Source organism: Peromyscus maniculatus, chromosome 13 (assembly GCF_049852395.1).
Source record: "Peromyscus maniculatus bairdii isolate BWxNUB_F1_BW_parent chromosome 13, HU_Pman_BW_mat_3.1, whole genome shotgun sequence".
NCBI lineage: Eukaryota > Metazoa > Chordata > Mammalia > Rodentia > Cricetidae > Peromyscus > Peromyscus maniculatus.
The window spans coordinates 67,255,306-67,270,984 of NC_134864.1; the positions used below are offsets into that span (position 1 = coordinate 67,255,306).

Below are 15,679 nucleotides of genomic sequence, written 5' to 3' on the forward strand. Positions count from 1 at the left end.
TAGCTTTTATCTTCAAATTTGGAGTAGGAAAAACACTTTGATCATGCATTTTCAATACAATATATGTTGTTACGGTAGCATGACAGAGTATATTATCTTTTTAATCTTCAAATTGACAGATAAAATTGTATGTAACTATCATTCAGAATATTTTGTTTTAAAATATGTACACTGTGGAATGACTAGTTTTTTTTTCTTGTTTTTGTTTTGTTTGCTTTTCATGAGACTTCACAGAGACTCTCAGCACTTTTTGAGAAAATAAAGTAGTGTTAACTTTAGTCACTGTGCTCCATAGTAAAGCTTTGAGCTTCTGGCCCCATAACTGACATTTGTATCATTAAAGAACTGTTTCAATATGGAAAGCCTGCAAGGGAAGAAGGTCAGCTTCAGGGACACCCCCACAGGGTCATGGGGACACACCATGACCTGGATGGAGACAATGAAAACTAACAAACAGAACAAAGAAATAGAGCACCAGAAATTGGCCTTGTGAGGAAGGCAAAAAGCCACTGGATTTTAAGACACTGTTCCACAAGTAAGCATCTTTTTGGACTGAAGACAAACAATAAACAAAAATAAAACAAACAAAAACATTTGTATCACACACTTTCCCTTACAGGGGGGTACAGGTTTCTCTCCAGGATACATGTTTTTAATTCCACTTTCAACTATAACTAGAATTCTTAACTGGGGTTTGGAATTTCTTTTAGCTTGAGCCATTTTATTAGGTCATTTTTTAAAATGGGGGCTGTTTTGCACTATTATGTTGCTTTTCCCCCTTGGAACAGCTTGTTAGGCAGCCCCAGTTGATTGTGAACTCTCCATCCTCCTACACAGCCTCATAAAACTGGGACCACACAAATGCGCCACCTTGCTTGGCAGCAAAAGGAATTTTTAATACAACTATGTATAAGCTTGTAACATAAACTTCTAATAATACAAATGGATAAAAGATCATTCTTATGGAATATTCTACTCTAACATTGGATTGCCTTTACCCATAGGGTCTAGAGTCATCTTTCTTATGATGAGACAGTCATCATTGTATTCAAGCCTCCTTGTTCCCATTCAATGCTTACAGTATGATGGATGTTGGCTTGGATCAGACATTCAGAGGCATTCAAGAATCAAGAAGCAAAACAAACATGTGAATCATGCTGCCCAACGAAAAAAGGAGTGCTAATAGGAAACTAGAAGTCACATCCAATTTCAAGCCATGTGGATAACAAGTGTACAGCAAGAAAATGCCCGCCCTGGAAGCCCTTCCACTGTCTCTTGGGATCCTTGCTCTTTCTTATGTCCTTGGTATATATTCCCACAAAGACTATTAGATAAACCCAACGGGGAGTGAAAACATGAATAAACTATGAATAATTAAGGTATTTTTATTCAAGCTTTTTTTAAAGTGGGGAATCCAGACTTCTAGTTCCCTAAAACTATTTGCCTTTGTCTAAATGATTTCCTAAATAACTCAAGAGAGACAGGCTGCATTGATATGATAAAAGAAATATGAGAAAGAAGAAAGACAATCTAATCTTTCAAATAAAAACTGCAGTTTATACAAAAGTTATGAATTATATAATACCACATTTAATTACCAAAGCAGATTAGCCATTTCATACTATGAGAACAATTAATGGTTATGAGCTTTTGCTAAAAGCCAAACATCATTCTGTATACTTCATAAATATCTCCAATAATTCCCACAACAGTGCTATTTGAGTATGTCTTTTAATTGCCTAATTATATCGGCAAAAAAATAGAGGTTGAGAAACTAATTTAGAGTAAGAGATCCAGATTCAAGCTCACTGACTGCTGCTTTAGGTTTCCAAAAAGCATTTATCAATGAGCCAAAATTGAAACACAAAACACATGGTAATTCAGATACTTTCACTTTTAAAAAAAAAAGGTATTAGAATATATTTTATTGGTTATGCATGATGATTGGCAGTGAAGTGTTCTCCTTGCAAGAAGGAAGATTTGGTTGGGCTTGGTCCCCAGAACTCACATAAAAGCTGGACACACTTGTACTCTAGGTGCTAGGGAGTCAGAGACAGCTGGATCCCTGGACCCTGCTGGCCAGCCTGCTTAGCCTGCTTGATGAACTTCAGAACAATGAAATACACTATCTCAAAATACGATGAGGAGTGTTTCTGTGGAAGAACACAGGAGACTGTTCCCTTCATAGGCACAGGTGCCAGAGCATACACACACTCACATGCACGCGTGCACACACACACACACACACACACACACACACACACACACACACACGTGCGCACACAGAGACAGACAGAGAGACAGGAAGACAAAGAGACAGGGAGACACACAGAGAGATTATTTAGAAAAATCTGGTCATCCAACATCATAATTTTGTTCATTGCCTCATATCTCATTCCCCTCACACCCCATTTTTTAAAATGCTCAATATGTGACATGAAAGTTAAGGACCTTATATATGGCTCTGGGACTCAAGTAGCCTAATAGTATTTGCCTGGCATAATTAAAATAAGATGCAAAGATAAAAATAACAATGAAAATCAGTCACACTTCTTTATGGATAATTTATCATGTTTATGTACTAAACTGTTTTATTCAAAAATTCCAAATGGAAGAAAATTAATTGTGACCTTTAGATATAAATCTAAAATGCCACCAACTATTGTTTTAATTCTGAGTCCATTATTTTTCTCTCAGCACAATGAATTTAGCCTCTGTAATTATTGTTGGAAGAAAAATCATACTGGCATTTTAAAAAATGAAAGAACATTCCTATTAGCTGACACTTGATATTTTTTACTCAGATTTTTTAAAGGCTATTTTTTGTGTTTTTGAAAATCAATGGTCTTAAACTGTCAACACATCATTATAAAGTCTAATTCAAACTGTCTGTTTGCTGAGTAAACAGAGGCCATTTTAGATCTTTTGTCTTGTTAAGCTTACAAAGGTCCATTGGTCTTGGTTTTACAGTCCCAAGAAAATGAAGTCTAGCATATACAAGAAATGGAAGGTTTCTGAGACAAGCAGAGCCCATAGGAGACTCGGTGTCCAACACATTAAACCAGGGCTTTACTTAAGATGGCTTATGGGCTTCAGCCTATTCTATTAATGTCCCTTCCTCTTCTCAAACTTAGTTTTATAAAAACCATAGCCCTTAAGTTTTCTCTTTCAAATATCTTCCTAGAAGATTTACCGTATATATAGTCTGAAAGTAAGCACTCCTACAGATGTTACTCTAGACACCATGTATTACTATGGCCCAAGTCTGAGCAGCAGTCTGCTCATAGGAGTCTACTCTCCCAGAACTGCAGACCAATGAGAGCATCACTCGCTTGAATTGGATACAAACCAACATGGATTAAACCAACATGGATACAAACCAACATGGATATCTACCTGAATATCTACCAGCCCTCCCCCCCCCTTTTTTTTAATGTAATGGCAGGAGGAAGTCAGGCCATGTTAGATTTATATGATATTTACCCAACCTCAAGCAAAGAGTCTATGACTAATTTACTCATTAAATATAAGACAATTAAATAAAAATCATTTGAGGAAACTAAATAAGGTCTGTGGATGTAGCCCAGTGGCAGAATGGTTACCTAAAATGCACAAAGCCCCAGCACTGGAAAAGAAAAGCCAGGAGGGAAAATTTGGAAGAGTCATAGCTTCAGAATAATTCATTTTCAGTCCTGAAAAGCACTGCCTGTCACCTATCAACCTAGCAGGCATGCATAAGTGGTGTCACATCTTCATTACATAATTACTTATTTAATCCTATTATATTATGCATTTCAGGGAATTAAAAAAACAAAACTTGAAAATAGATATGATTCAAAAGAAAATTTTATTGTGTGTATACTGATGAACAGTAAACAGCAAAAGAGAGAAATAAATAGAATGAAATGAGAGAAGCTCACTCCAGCTGAACAGAAAGGATGCTTTGAAGAGATGCTTTCTTCCTGTCTCCCTGTCTATCCGTTCCTTCCTCAGCATATATTCTTAGAGCATCTTTTCTATCTCCAGGCACAGATCTGGGCAGGAGAGGAGTACTAAAAAAGACAAACTCCCTGCCCTTGTGAGATGGATTTTGTTGTAGACATGGAGGCTGTGAAAATAATACTAAAGGAGTAGGCACTGACAGGTGCTGTAAAACAGAAAGCAGAAAAACAGGCTGGGAAGTGATACAGTGGCTCCTCATTTTAGAGCCAAGGTGATGGATGGTGGATAAGGAGACACAGGGCGATTTGGGGGGTAGATCTGAGCAAAAAGAAGCAGAAAGTCAGGAGATGACTGACAAGATGAAAGACTGTTGCTCTTGATTAGGGGGAAACATTTCATTTAAAGGTAATCTTACAGTGGTCTCCACCCCGCATTGGCTCTTTCCTTCAGTCTGGACTGGGCTTCACGTCGAGCACCAAAGGTGCCGTTCAACAGCATGGCTCAAACTCTTCCCTTTGCTCCAACTACAAAAAACCAGACAGGTGTATCTCAAGTGTACATTCTGCTTACATGCCATGTTTTAATCCCTCCCTGACCTGCATATTTGTTTTTATTTTATAAATGGAGAACAGGACAATCACTGTAATGTTTAAAATGACTCATCTGTGCAAAAGCTAGAAGTATGATATGAGTGCTTATATTTAAGTTAGTACAACGCATTGTACATGTTTGTCAGCAACTGGTCCATATTTGGCTTAACAGGAGACGATTTAGAGGTGGCTTTAAACAGCCTATATTACTCAATATTTCAATTATGGGGAATTTAGTTGATGGTTTCAAACTTTAGGTGATTTTTTTCCCCATTCTTTAATTGATTGTATAAACTGTTAGCATGCAAATGCTTAACTTCCAGAGGCAATTTGCAATCCTTTACTTTAAAATCATTTTATTGAGTTAATAAAATATGTCCATATAAATTGGATTAGTTGTGATGGCTATATATATAGTCATGTTAAAGAGATTATTGCATTCCTAATCTTAGCTGAACTGACCTATAATGCTGAGCAAGTGTCCAACTCCATCCATTCATGTCCCTATTTCTGCTCCAAGATAAAAGAAGTTATGAATCATGCCTATTTGGTACAGTCTATGGTACAAATATGTGTTGATGAAAAAGGAATTGCTTACAGAAAGAAAAAGATGGTGCCTAGAAAATCTAGGTGAACAGACAACCTTCTGTTACCCTTAAGACAGCTGGAGTAAGTAATGTCTCTGGTTTTGAAGTAGTGAATGCTACAAACAAATGATCAGTGATTCATTTTAAAGTTTGGGCATCACAGGCAGCCAGCACCCTCACCAGGACACACCAAACTGTGCTGAGACAGAGCTGTAGACAGAAAGGCTTGCCAACATGGTGAAACAGATCGGTGTGTACAGTGTGGCTACATGAAAGAGACCGGCTGCAGCTCTGCCCCTTCTGAGGATGGAAATGCCCTACTTGACTACTGGAGATGGTGATGAGATGGAGGTCCATATCTGGTCGAGCCATGGTTCTCAACATTCTTAATGCTGTGACACTTTAATACACTTTCTCATGTTGTGGTGACCCCCGACCATAAAATCATTTCTGTTGTTACTTCATAACTGTAATTTTATTACTGTTTTACTGTTATGAATCATAATGTAAATATCTGTGTTTTCTGATGGTCTTAGGCGATCCCTGTGAAAGCATCATTTGCTCCTAGAGAGGTCGTGACCCACAGGTTGAGAACTGGTGCTGTAGAGGATTCATATGGGTTCCTAAGAATAAGGGTATGTCTAAAGAACATAAAACTTGAAGAAATTTGCTCTTTTATATCAAAACTACTCTTATAACTGTTGTTTTGAGTCTGGATCTCTGATGGTTTTTAAGTCCAAGCACATTGGACAATGCAGCTGTTTTCCACTGCTTCCTTTTTACACTGACATTTCATCAGTCCAATCATTACAGCTAATTAGGCTAAAGACGCCCAAGAATAAGATTTAAAAAAAAAAGGTTCATAAGACTCTTGGCCTGGTATAAAAGAAAATAGTTAGGAAGGCTAGTTTAAATGCACATTTACCATTTTAATCCTTTACTAATGGAGGAAAATATAACAATGAACATCTTCCAAACAGCTGGATAGCTTACATGTTTACCTGGCCATCTGGACAAAACACATCTGTACCAATGTGCCTGGATGTGCAACATCAGATACCACATACCAACACCTGACCTGCTGTGATCTCAGAACAAAGAAGCATTATTTTTAATAATGAAAATATTTATTTATTTTTTTGTGTGTATGTTTGTGCCTACATGTATATATGTGCACCACACATGTGCAGGAATACATGGAAAATGTAAGAGGGAGTTAAAGCCTTAGTACTAGAGTTACAGGCAATTGTGAGAAGCTATGTGGGTGCCGGGAACTGAACCTAGGTCCTCTATAAGGGTAGTAAGTCTCTTCACCTCTGTGCCATCTATCCAGCCCCCAGAATTGTACAAACTATTTAGTCTTTTATACAACTTTCAAGGCAGAGCACTTTGTCCAACCAATAATGAAGAAGTAATAAACATGGGAAACGTGGTTTTCCCTCTTCCAAATAGAACAAACAGATAAATCTAGTACATAGAAAACTCTGACTTCTGCTTGGTACGTACAACTGCTGACAGATTCCATGGGCTTTGTAGTATGAAATGTTACACACCATTTTTAAAGGGAATCAATACACTTAGTTCTTAATACTCTTCGTTCTTGGGAAACAGACATAACCTGGAAAGTGTAAGTGCTACACTTCTAGTGACAGTTTTGGGTCATTTCCTCATAGCACTCATCCTATTGGTTAGCAGGTATGAAACGAATCACACAAAATATAATCGAACAGTTGGCACACAGTAAAACAAGGCTGTTTTAGATAGTTAGTCTACCAGGAATGGGGTGATAATGTTGATTAAAAAAATATAAATCCTAGCAGACAATCCTGTGGTATGGGCAAGTAAAGTGGCAGGTTACTTCAAACAAACAAATTGTATAGTTTTTAACCTAAGAAGCAAGGATACACAAATTCAGTAAAATTTTTACAGTTAATCTTAAAAAAAACAAAAAACAACAACAACTACAAAAAAAAAAAAAACAACCTCACTCTCTGTGACATAGTTTACAAAGATATTTCCTCCAGGGAGATGGAATGTAAAAGATATCTGCTCAAGTGACATATGCATGTTATATAAGTTATATTCAGCCTATAATTTAACTTATCTATTCCTACCTTAAAACACATATATCACAAAACACAAGTAAAGCATAAAGGCATGAGAGAAATAAATCTTCAATAAAAATTGAAGTATGTCTTTTTTCCCATGAATTTACTATAAGGATGTCTATGTCCTACTTGGGAAACACTGATCAAGGAAAACAGATACTAAAATGTGTGAATTACTATGAGAGACGTGTGAACACACATCTGTTATACGAATCAGAGGGGCGTATAATCAGCACAAAGCATGAGAGAAAGGGACCTATAGTGTGCTTCAAGTGGAGGCCACAACTGTGATGCTGCAGGGCCCTTTGATGATGGTGGCTGATTCTATTATGAGAAAATATAATAATGGGATTTTAGGAGGATCTGAAAAGGTAGCATAATTATTAGTTAATCTTTTTGAAAAACACAATCAAGATGACAGCACAAAAACTGAGAAATGGAATCAACAACAAAAGTGGATGACAGGATGTGATAGGTTCCTAAGATCCTTATCCACTGACGTGTACTCCTTACATAGTCCTACCCTGATTTTGGAAAGGACCTCGAAGAAAGTGGGTAGTAACTTTCAGACCGATTGCCATACTGGACAAGAGGGATGACTCTGCAAGTACAGTTAAAGTCTCTAAACCATCAACATTTCACATCTAGACATGGCAGAGTTTGGTGAGGTCTCTTAAAATAAATACTGATCTCTTTCTAAGGGTGACTCCTGTGGGTATGAAGAAGGGAATGCAGTAATATGAGCTTCCTGTGAGGAGAGTCCTTCAGAACAGACTCAAGAACAAGCTTTGTCTCTGCTCAGTCTGAAGGAGCGATAGTGTCTGTCAGGCGCACAGTGATGAGAAAATAAACTCAGCAATCTGAGAGATCTAGGCAGGTTCTTCCTGGGCAGAACCCACAAATCACAGCCCAGCCTAGACAACATCAAATCAGCCTTGACTGTTATACAGAGACTCGGGGAAGGCTATGAAACTTCTCACACAGTTGAAATTGTGAGATAATGAATGGCTGTGGGCACAAGCAAGGTACATAGAATTTATTTTAGGAAATGAACACAAAAGCTGTCTCTGTGGAACTGAGAACAACCCATTAGACTGTTTTCAAGAATGCTGAATAAATTAAACAAAATTAAAAGATCATTTAATACACCAATATATCCAATAGTTACTCTGTGAGAGTAATAGCACCTGAGAAAACATTTTTCTATGCTATCTCTCTGGAGAAAACAAAGGGTTCGTGTTAACATTTAAAAATATCAGAAAAGCCCCTGCCCTATAAATTTTCAAAAGTGACCTTCAGAAACAGTCTCACAGTGAAGATAAATTCTGAAAATAAAAATAATTGAAAAATAAACCTGGATAATAGCCACTATCTAAATTAAACATTTAGCAAAAATGTTAAGGGAAAAATCAAAGACAAGACAAATAAGGTTAAATTTCTAGCTAAATTATTTAGATTAAGTTAAATAGAGTTCAGAAAATGAAATACATTTAAAAATAAATCTCAGAAAATTTCAAAATATAAGTGGTATAGTTTGTGAAATTTAGAAATAAATAATTTTAGAAAGACAACTATAATAAGAACAAAAGTAGATACTGATACAAAGAACAAAAGGATATTTTTTAGTATTCTTCAGTTAAAATAAATGAAGTTATGCTGTGGATTATAAAAAAATCACAAATGCACTAGACAGGAAAATGATCTAATGTATAATGATATTCAAAGAAGGCCCAAAACAATGGGTAGAAACTATAATTACTTTTTTAAAACTTCATTAAAATGGAAAGAGATTCAGAACTGTATCTGTATGCATAAGCCAATTTATATTTATACAAAGTCACCAGAATGACCAACACAAAACATATTCCAGTCACAGCCTAGTAAAATTAAACTGGAAAAAAAAATTAGAAGTCGTGAGAAAAGCTTAGTGGCACTGTGCGGGGTGAGCTCAGAGATAATGAACGTTCCGACAGTGCACAGAGACGACTGAAGAAATGGAACCCAAGGCTGTGGTTTCCAAGCAGGCAAACAACTTGGAACTATTAGACAGACCAACTGTTACAGAATACATAGCCGAGAAACATGATGAACTCCTCCACCATCACTGAATTCCAGACTGGGGAACTGCACAAATAACCAGGGTTCCTCAAAATATATTTGTTACATGAAGAAATATAAAAAGCTGAAAGAAAAAATTCCTGGCTGGAGAGACATTGCAAATTTCAGACATGTTAAAGAATATGGATTAGTACTTAAAACAAGCAAAATCAAAAATTATGCTTATAAAACAACTGGGAATTTGAGAGCAAGCTGATAATACTATCTAAGAATTACGACAACAATACAGTATTTATATGTATAACTATTTTGTATTTTTAAAAACTTATAGTGAAGAGGGGATAAGAAATGGGCACGTGAACTATAGCTCCACACTGGTAGAAGAAGGGGAAAAGGGGTTATTTCCACTATGTGCACGTTTGCACTTAATAGAAATGTCGTGTAATAAACTTCAGCAATGTTACCAGAAAGGTGTATGTGCCCTTGGGTGAGGTGACCTACAGAGAGACGCCTTTCCTTAAGGACAAAGAGCCGGTTCTTTGGAGTGTTGTACAGCTGAGACCTAAGTGGGAGCTAGGGAGGTCTTTGATGAATCCAGATTACAATGATCCTGAGAAAACGGAATGGATGATACCCTTGCAAGGAGTGGCAAATTCAGAAAACAAGGACGGTGGCCTCCAGTGTTCTCTGTTGGGGTTTTTACTAAGGTGGGCATTAAAACTGTGTCCTCTCCAGAGTGACGTGAGCCATGGGCATGAAAACTGCAGTCTACCTCCTACGACAGCTGAATAAATGGATTCTCTTACTGCTCATTTTCACTTTTTATGTCAGGACTGGTATTAGAGAGAGTGGATAGCTAACTGAATTTATGACCAGATTCACCTTTACATTGTGGTAGCTTTGGGCCAGAAAGGAATGTTAATTGCATTTACTCTCACAAGCTTGCCCTTTAGCCTTGCGGACAGTTTCCATTCCCATCCCTGGTTCACCTTTAACCTAACGGTTCAGCCTCAAGCTGCTACCCTGGCTGAATTTTCATTTGAGGCATTTTTCTTTTTTAATTTTTTATACAATATTTTTATCATGTTTACCTCTGCCCCAGCTCCTGACAGATCTGCCCTACCTCCCTACCTACCCAATTTAACTAAGCCATGATAAGCACTCTGAGCACCAATATTGGCTTTGCAAACTTTGATCTGATATTGAGAATCCAGCTCATCTCACAATTCCCTAACCCATTCTCTATGCCAGCAGAAACAATTCACAACTCTTATCATAACCCCAATTCCACTCACTAGTAACTTTAATATTTGTATATAATAAAATTTATGAACACGTGGAAAAGGTTTAAAAACCTGGAATTTACAAGTATATTCAATTTGTTACTATATCCATAGTTTTTAATGTCACCATTTAAATTATATAATTACATCATTCATCTTGCATTTGCCATTTTAGCATAGTTGAAAGGTTTATATCACAAACCCAAGGAGTAAGGACTAGGAGCCCATCTGAGATTATACCAATAATAAATGGAATACATGAGTCATCCTGAAATGAAGCAAAGACACATTTGCTTTATTTTAAAACAAGTTCCAGAAGATGTGTGTGTGTGTGTGTGTGTGTGCGCGTGCGTGTAGGGATGCATATACGTATGTGAATGTTAAAACAGCACTCTAGAAGCTTAGCAACGGCTAAAATATTTAATTTTACATTTTTTAACTGTGCATCGGCATGCTCATGCCACTGCACAGTCAATGAGGGTCACAGGATAACTTACAGAATTCAGTTGTCTCCTTGCACTTGTGGGTTTCAGAAACCAAACTCCAGTCTTGGCAGCAAGTGCCATTACTTACAAAGACATCTTGCTAGCCCAAAGTAAACTTTTAAAGTATTGTTTTCAACTCAACTTTCTCCATTTAAAAAATGCTAATCATAGACATCTGGTAACTCATTTGAAAATGATTTGAACAATTTAAAGTTTTCAAAATAAACATTCTACCTGACTTTAAATTCACCAAAGTGATAGGAAGCTATAACATAATAGTTGACATGGATTTGGGGTTTATCTCATACTTTAAAATAATTTCTCCTTAGAATTTCTTTCCTAATTATTTTTTCTGAGATTGTAATTACATCATTTCCCCCTTCTGTTTTCTCTCTTCAAACCCCATCACTACTATTATGTAAATTCACACCTCTCACACTAGTCAGTCTGTATTGTTACCTGTATGTGTGTGTGTTTCCAGGGATGACAATGTGATATCGGATAGTTATCTGGTGTGTTCTTCCCTGGGAAAGATTATTTCTCTCATTTCTAGCATTCCTTAGATTCATGTAGTTCTTTGTTCTCTTAAAACGTAAGCTATAAAAGATATTCTTAAAATACAATTGAGTTGTAATCGTGTAATCTCTTGAAGAGGCTGTTTTGTTTCAAGACACTGAAGGAGGCCCTGTGAGAAATGCCCTTTGTAGCAGGAACAGCAGGAGTGTAGGTCCTTCATGAGCATCATCTGTGTGGTCTGCAGAGCACTGGTGTATCTGGATTTAATCGGGGAGGACATTGTTCCAAACATACATCCAACTGTCTGCTTTTTTTAAGCTGTTTTAGTCATTGTTAAAGATGTTTATTTTTAATTTGTAAACTAGAATCAATATTACTATTTAGTGGGTTCTTTAGAACAATATGCTACTACTGAAAAGCGGGGTAGAAATATCCTGTAACATTTTCTGCACAATTTACTTACATTCAACTAGCTAAGCCTGATACTTTTCATCCTAGGAACAGTGAATGTATAGGAAACAGGAATGGAAAAGAAGCTAAACTTAGTCGAGACTCTGAGTATGCACAGCTAGAGAATCAATAATTTATCTCCTAGGCAGCATTTTCCAGAATGGAAGCCAAAGACATGTAAGCCCAGGGTCCTGGAGCTATACAGCGGACACACCTCTACTTAGCTCCTTCACAGAAGTCCCCCTGTCTCTCATGTCTGTTCACAGGGACACAGGTATTAGCTCAGCAAAGGTGCTTTCAGAAAAACAGCAAAGTTTCTCCTTATCATAAACAGGGATTTATAGAAAAATTAAAATTCCTACTTGAAATTGAGTACTAATTAATAACATTTTATAAATATTGGGCCATGGGAAGTCTCAACTGGTGAGGGTGCTTGCCATGGAAGCCTGCAGCCTGAGTTTGATTCCTGGAACCCAGGTAAAGGTGAAAGGAGACAGCCAACTCCACAAAGTTGTCCTCTGACCTCCACACATGTGTGATGGTATGTACACCCACACACAGCATGCCTACACACCACAACAATAACGAATAAAAACTAAAATAATAAAATAAACCTTAGTGTTTATTATTTATTTCAAATAGAGGTGTACATACTTCAGTTACGTGGAAGAATACATTGGAGTTTCCTGGTTTAAAATGGAGTACATCTCAAATAAGTTTCTATTATTAAATTTCTAGTTTCTCAGAGAGTAAGTCAAATATCAAGTTGAGTAGGGCTATTTAAGTATAATCAGAGAATGTGGATAAGCTTTACAATTTAGTTCCAGATAAGGTTAAATTTAACTATGAATATAGAAACATATAATGCATGTATATGAGATGTGTGTACGTGCACACAGACACATGTGCATACCCACCTATCTGTAAAAGTAAAATAACAGCAACAACAACAAAATGTAAAGTTTCTACTTTGTGACAGTTACCCAAGAGAAATGACTTAAGAGAACAAGATTCCTCAGGGTTGAGTTTTTACAGATTTTGAAAACTTTCTTGAAAAAATATTTCCAGGTCTTCAAAACTTCTTCAAAATTAGAACATGTATTTATATTTTCAAAGATTCAATCTTCACTATTTTGACATGACATTTATTCCAGACAGTAAAGTCTCCCAGGCTATAAAACAAATGTTCAAAGAATGTTTACCTAACTACAACCAATAAGAGCAATAAATGTCTTGTGTGCTTTGTTTTCACCTCTCAATTGAATACCATTCATACATCCAAGGGCTCACTTGTACCTTGTATTCAGGAAAGGCAAAGCTGCCTGTGAGAAATCTCATTCTCCTTCCGTAGGATGGACACAAAGCCCATAAACTGATAGAGGTGGATTAAAGCTGTGGCTGATACTAGATTCTGATTCTCAGTTTTCTTCCTTCAAAGCATAGAAATGGTAAGACGCAGAAGGGCATATCAATCGCATCCTAACCCTGAGCCTCCACACCAGCCTTATGTGGTGTGCTATCAGGCAGGTAACACGGGCTGTTGTTATCAATGCTACTTATTCCTTTCATCTTAAGCAACCTTTGATTAGAACTTCACTTTCTTAAAAACAGCTCACTTGATATGCAATTAAATATCATAGACTTCACTATTTAAAATGTGATTTCAATTATTTTTACAACACCTACAAAGTATATAGCTCTCACATAACCTAATTATAACATATCTTCATTACTCCCTCAGGGCTACTTCATATGCAACCAAAGAGTGGAAACTGCACTCAAAGAGTGAAGATGGGTTTTAAAATAACTTTTAAATTTTTATTTTAGGTGTGTGAGTGTTTTGCTTGCAGGTACGTATTTATACCACATGCATGCCTGGTCTCAAGAAGGCCAGAAGAGGGTGTTGTATCCCCTAGAACTGGTGTGTGGCTGTGAGCCACCTTTGGGTGTTGGAAACTGAACTGAAATACTCTGCAAGAACATCTAGTTCTCTTGACCACTGAACCATCTCTTCAGCACTTAATTTTTTAAAAATTGTAGAGAAAAACAAAATTGTTTAGGTGTATTTGTTACGTCCACCACTCTAAACATGAAAATGACAAAGTTCATTTGTGATGGAGAATGGATGATCTCAGCCCATGCTACTTTGGGGTCTTTTGAAATAAAGAAGTATCTGTTTTTTCATTTTACTCTTAAGTAGTAGTTCCCAAACTGGGGGAACGACCCTTTCATGGGTCGCCTAATACCACTGGAAATGTCAGATATTTCCATTATGATTCATAACAGTAGCAACATCACAGTTAGGAAGTAGCAGGGAAAATAACTTTATGGACGGGGGTCACCACAACATGAGGAACTGTATTAAAGGGTCAAAGCATTAAGAAGGTTGAGAATCACTGCCCTAAACACTCAGATTCAGCACTCAATTAAGATGACCTTTCAGATCCGATCAGTTCTGCACTTTACACTGTTGTGACAGAGAATGGTGGTCTGGCCAACTAACCCTTGACATCAGGACCAACTTTATCTCATCTCCATCCTCCTAATTTACACACTCCAGGCACTTCTCTTCCTGTTTCTCAAACTGCCCAAACGCAAGCCTCCACCACCTACATGCTGACTTGCTGGGCACTGACACACAATTTGGGTGTATATTAATATTTTCTTCAAACTTCCTTTCTTTGAAATACACTAGAGCCACAAAAGAAGTATTACATCACTGAGTTACCTTGCACCTCTTCAAAAGCCTCCCCACAGGCACCACCATTAAGATTCCCCACATCTCACAAAGAGGTATGTGCAGTCCTGAAGCATTCTAGGATAATGTTGCTTCATCGCTCAAAAAAAAAAAAAAAAAAGAAAAGAAAAAGAAAAAAAGAGGTTTCAATAGAGATCACCCTGCCCTCACAGAAACCGTAGTTACCCTCCTTCTATCATTTTTTTTTCAAAATTCAAAAATGTGAAATACAGTTTCTTTACACTTACTCCTTGATTATCATAGACCTCAAGTACTCTGTGGAGAAAATTATAGGAATTGTGAAAATCTATAGTGAGGAGTTATGATTATTTGTGAATCAGTTTGAGGCCGTGAAAGGAAAACAATGATCTTTGTAAATTCAATTATCTCTTAAAAGCTATATTCTAACAACAGAACATTCAATCTATCTGGTAACCTATTTTTTTTCTTGCTATGCCATTTTATAACTGGAATTTCATACAAAATATTTCAAAGTGAACCTCAGAGATGGGATACTCAGGGTTAGGATAAAAGTGCATAATTTTAAGAGCCACAAAGATTAAGATTATTTCCTCTTAAAAAGTTAAAAATTATTCTAAGTTTCAAGCTGTGTTTTGAAGAGATTAGATCTTTTTAATATCATCATACAACTTAAAATTTTAGGTTTATTCAATAACACAAAAACTGAAATTAATTTTCTGGCATAATTTTTTATGAGAATAGAACAAAATATGATCAATCATAAACTTCTCATGATTCATAATTAATCACATGGCTTTCTCAGATGATTTGGCCAGTCACTGATGATACTTTGTCAACAGGCTTTGGAACATTCTAGGAGATGAGCACCTCACCTTGTCATGTCCCTCCTTCTACCTGTCTTCCTGTCCCTGTACCTCTCCACTACCCATTCTTTGTCTCTG

The 15,679-nt window shown here is 36.8% G+C and overlaps 1 protein-coding gene across 27 annotated transcripts in view; it reads right to left on the minus strand.

Moving 5' to 3' along the window:
* The window catches only part of Gulp1 (GULP PTB domain containing engulfment adaptor 1), a 253,266-nt gene that overhangs the window by 115,178 nt on the left and 122,409 nt on the right, over positions 1-15,679 (minus strand). For 2 of the 27 annotated variants that reach the window (XM_076550454.1, XM_076550474.1), the window contains exon 2: positions 4,358-4,466. The exons of 23 other annotated variants lie outside the window; for them this stretch is intronic. The gene's annotated coding sequence lies outside the window, so the exon portion shown is untranslated. Of the gene's footprint in view, positions 1-4,357; positions 4,936-15,679 lie in introns of those variants that run through there. 2 more of the 27 variants (XM_076550451.1, XM_076550462.1) reach the window with 2 other exon arrangements.